We start from the raw sequence: 4,845 nt of genomic DNA, 5'->3' as shown, positions 1-4,845 counted from the left end.
TCCTCCAAAAGAGGGCTGAGACAAAAGAGGGCGGGGCCAAAAGAGGGCGGAGCAAGAGGGCGGAGCGAGATCTAAAGCATGGCGTGGTGGTGCGTGCCTGTACCCTCAGAGGTGGATATGAAACAAACGGGAAATCGGGTCAGTTTTGGCAAACTAGGAAGTTCAAGTCTAGCCTTGGCTACATAGCAAGACCATCTCACTCAAAACAGATCAAAACAAAACACTCAGCGAAAGTTTGATAATGTCTTAGTCATTTTCTCCCTCCTGTGATAAAACACCAGGATAAAAGCAGCTTCAAGGAGGAAGGGTTGGTGTTGGTTTGCAGTTCCAGAGGGATGGAGTCCATCCTGGGGGAAGGTGTGGCCGGGCAGGGGAGAAGCTGGCTGCATCACTTCCACAACAAACAAAGGTGAAAGAATCCACTGGAGCTTGGCTTGCTTTCTCAGTTCACGTAGTCCAGGATCCCCTGCCCAGGGAATGGTCCTGTGCCCAACTAAGATGAGTCTTGGCACATCAGTTAATGAGATGAAGACACCCCCACAGGCACGTTCAGCAGCTCTTCACAGCAAGTGACTCCAGAGCCCATTAAGTGGACACCCAATGCCCCATCACAGTGACAAAGAGTAAGACATTAAACCCAGGCTGTCAGGGTTAAGGGAGAGTGGCCGAGCGGCGAGGCGATGAAAACCTTAGGGGTGAAAGACAAATAGAGATGAAGGCCATGGAAAAGTCTGGAAAGGATGAAATCAGGCTGAGTGAAGAAGTTCACCTGGAGAGGAAGTAAGTCCCAAGCCCCCTAGAAGTCCAGCGAAACCGGCCGTGGACATCAGTCATTGTGCCGGAACCCATGTTGCCTGATGGCTGTTTCCTCCGAGAGAAAGAGGAAGAGAGCGGGAGCAGCTTGGGGGAGGGGGACTCAAGCGGGGCATTTCAGTGGCGGGAAGAGAACAGTCAGCTTAGTTGGTGTAATGCTCTTCCTGACTCTGCACCAAGTGTGACCCACCGCGGGTAAACTCCCTTGTCAGCCTCCTGTGAGACGCGCAACTCCTCTGGATCTTAGACATCTCCTTTCTTCAGTACTTAAAAAAAAAATACATTTAACATTTCATGAAGAATTGGAGTGCTAGGCTTAAAGGCATGCCCCACCACCGCCTGGAACTTCCGGGTAATATTTCTAAAACTTCATTTGCCATCATGCCTCAATTCATGAAGAAACATCTCTTGGCGATAAAATCCCAGCTGGTGACAACTGTAACGTAAGCACACCTGGATCCCTCAAACTGCACATTAAGGACTGAACTTCAGAGAGAATTCACAGAGCCCACAAAGACAACTCTCCCCCTGCTAAGTACCCCCATACTTCCGTTTTCTAGAATCCAATGTAATGAGCAGTGGAGAATGGTCAGAACGTCTTTGCCATGCTCTGGGCCAGCTCGCCCCATCCCTCCTGTACGTGAAGCCCTGAGCAGAGGTGCAATGGCTTCTAGCCAGGCCTTTGCCCCGGGGAACCGCAGAGACAGGAGGCGAGGGGGATGGGCAGCGAAGGCTTCCTGTGTGGTGCGGTTCTGATGTGCCTCAAAGAACTGATGAGAATAGCACTTCACAGTCCTTTCATCTCCGGAGCGCAGACATTTTTAACCGACTGATAATTCTATTGTGCAGACAGGAGCACGAATCCGGAAACGGCAGAAGTGGGGCCTCAGCCACTCCGTGTGCTTAGAAGGAGCGAGGCTTCCATCATTGCTGGCTTCTTCCAAAGTATTCTCCCAGCAAGAAGCCCCTGTTGACTAGGCTTTTATGCTAACAAGCCAGAAAGGCAGCCTTTTATAAGCCAGTCCCACTAGAAAACAGGGTTATACCACAGCACTGATCTTAACAGAGTTGCTCTATCAACTGGGATCTTGCAAAAACCTTTAATGGTTTTTAATTCCAGCTAGGAGATTTTAAATTAATTGTCATCATGCGTGTGATAGGCGTGGACATGGTGGCGGTCAGAGGACCACAATGTGAGTCTGTTTTCTGTGTCTACTTTGTGTGGGTTCCGAGGACTGAACTCAGGTTGCCTGGCCTCCTTGGCTAGTGTCTTTTCCCAGGAGCCATGTCACCAGCCTCCGGAGGCTATTTTTCCAGAAAGAAGCCCTCACTTGGGATTCATTTATATCTTGTGAGGATGAATTAAGATAATTCATTGTGTCCCTGTATACACAAGATTAAAAAACATCAGGTTTGTATACAATAACACTCATGATTAAAATGGCTTGTATAATAGAAAGAAAATAATATTAAAGAAAGGTGTTAGAAAAAAATAAATCTCGGCTAGCGAAATGCCTCAGCAGGTAAAGGCACTGGCTGCCAATGACCTGAGTTCACTCCCTGGAATCCACAAGGTGGAAGGAGAGATAGGACAGTTAGGCCCTGCCTCTACCATGGCACACATACACGCACGTGTACACTCACAATTAAAAACATATTAACACTGTAATATGATGAATATAGACATATTGTAAATATACAAAAATAAATTTAATTTTTAAAAATTAAAAAAACTGTCTCCCACTAAGTACACAAATATGAATACAAAATACTTAAGAGTACTTAGGATATTTTCTTGGGCAAATTATGCATACTTCCCCTCCTATGTGGAATCAAGGTTTGTGCTCTTGGGTATGTCTTAAGTAGAAAGGGGACTGAGATAGAGGAGTCAATCTTGAGTGGGAGGAAAAGAGGCAAGATGATACATGTGACATAAAAGCAAAAATGGGTCTATTTGGGGAGAAGGAAGGAACTGCACCATCAAGGCATAGAGGAAGAGGTGCGGTGAAGCAGGAGTGAGTTAGGGCAGGGTGGTGTGTGTGTGTGTATGTGTGCATGTGTGTGTGAGAGTGTGTGTGTGCATGTATGTGTGTCTGTGTGAGTGTGCATGTGCATATGCATGTGTGTGTGTATGTGTCTGTGTGTGAGCGTGCATGTGCATGTGCATGTGTGTATAAGTGTGCATGTGTACATGTGTGTGCGTATGTGTATGTATATGTCTGTGTGAGTGTGCATGTGCATATGCATGTGTGAGTATGTGTCTGTGTGTGAGCGTGCATGTGTATGTGCATGTGTGTGTATAAGTGTGCATGTGTACATGTGTGTGCGTATCTGTATGTATATGTCTGTGTGTGTGCATGTGTGTACGTATGTGTGTATTTGTATGTCTCTGTGTGTGTCTGTGTGTGTGTTTGTGTGTGTGCATGTGCATGTGTGTACGTATGTGTGTATGTGTATGTCTCTGTGTGTGTCTGTGTGTGTGTGTCTGTGTATGAAACTCCACAGCAAGGCCTCTCTGCCATGTGCTAACCCGAAACATTAATAAATGAAAAAAAAATCAAAAAGGTGATGGCTTCTCGAACTTTAGGCTTTATGGATTTAAAAGATAGCTTTTAAAAGTGTAAGTCAGATCTGATAGCAAAGGCTCATGAGTACTCGGGAGACTAAGGCAGGAGACTCTGGAGTTCAAAGTATTTCTGGCTACAGAGTAAAAACCTGTACCAAACAAAACCAAAAACCAAAGAGAGAGGGAGAGTGGCTAAATTGATGGTTAAATCATCATCACCACCATCACCGTCATCATCACCATCACCATCACCATGATATAAGGTTAAACATTTTAGATCTACCCAAATTGTGAGCCCTAAGTACACTTCTTCATGAAAACATTTAACTGAAAAAACATTTCAGGAAGGAAGGTGTGTTTGCAGGTGATAATCTTCCTGTCTGCCCAACACTTTCACTTCCTCCACAGGTCCTTTCTTCCACTTTTGCCTCAGCATCCTTGGAGCTAAGATTAAAGGTATGAGCCACCGCACCTGGCTACAGGTTATTCTTTTTGATATTTGACTACTCTTTATTATTATTTTCAGCCAATAAATATAATGGTGTCGAGCAAAATGTTATCAGTGGAATAGCTTCATAGTCGGCTGATGGTAAGGACCATCAGAAAGGATGCGGACAGACTCGCACAATGCAGGCTTCTGCTCCAGGAAGAGGAGCTGTCACCCCAGCCATCTCCTCGTGAGCGCTAAATCCATACACCCAGCTGAAGCCCATGATTCAATTCCCCCACCGCTCTCCTCTATTCAAACCCTGGGAAATGCGGCTTGTGTAACAGAGTCTGGTGTCATCGTAAGCAGAAATGCAAACAGGGACAGAAACCGCATGACGTGGCTCAGCTGTCAGCTGCTGAGCCTGCGAGTTTATAGCATGCCTATTTTTATCCTCGGACGTGAATAAATGGTGAAAATTTGTTCTTTGTTTCCTTCGTGAGTCTGTGCACACGTATTCATGCATGCATGGGAAGACCAGAGGTCAGCCTCAGATGTGTCTGTCTCACTGGCCTGGAGCTTGCCGTGTTAAGCTAGGCTGGCTGGACAGTGACCCTGAGGATCTCCACACACCATACTGTTACACCAGCTTTTCTGTGTAGGTTCTGGGAACTGAGCTCAGGTTCTCAGGCTTGCTACATTTTACCAGCCAAGCCTTTCCCAGGCACTGGTTTGCTTTATGACGGTCACTCTGGGTGGCAACAAACGCTGACGAGGATGTGGGGAAAGAGGAACCAATATCCACCGTTGGTGGGAGTAGAAACTGCCGTAACCACTACAGAGTTCAGTATGGAGGTTCCTCACAATACTGAAAATAGAACTGTCACATGGCCAGCTGCACCACTCTGGAGCATACACCAAAGATCTCTAGGTCGACATGCCACAGAAGCATGTGCCCATTCATGGTTATTGCTACAGCACTCACAAGAGTCACAGAATGGAGCCAGCCTAGATGTCCATCCGATGAATGAATAAAGAA

General features: G+C 46.3%; 1 long non-coding RNA gene across 1 annotated transcript; it reads right to left on the bottom strand.

Annotated features, from left to right (window-relative positions):
• Nucleotides 1-229: 229 nt before the first annotated feature.
• On the bottom strand, nucleotides 230-1,483 carry LOC114612639. Its single transcript, XR_003710056.1, has 2 exons — nucleotides 770-1,483; nucleotides 230-688 (listed from the first exon to the last, which is right to left on the bottom strand). It is a non-coding gene; the product is annotated as an uncharacterized LOC114612639 (long non-coding RNA).
• Nucleotides 1,484-4,845: the final 3,362 nt, after the last annotated feature.

Source organism: Grammomys surdaster, unplaced genomic scaffold (assembly GCF_004785775.1).
Source record: "Grammomys surdaster isolate TR1022 unplaced genomic scaffold, NIH_TR_1.0 126176, whole genome shotgun sequence".
In the NCBI taxonomy this organism is placed as follows: domain Eukaryota; kingdom Metazoa; phylum Chordata; class Mammalia; order Rodentia; family Muridae; genus Grammomys; species Grammomys surdaster.
The sequence above is the reverse complement of the archived record's forward strand: the minus strand, read 5'-3'. Positions and strand labels throughout refer to the sequence as shown.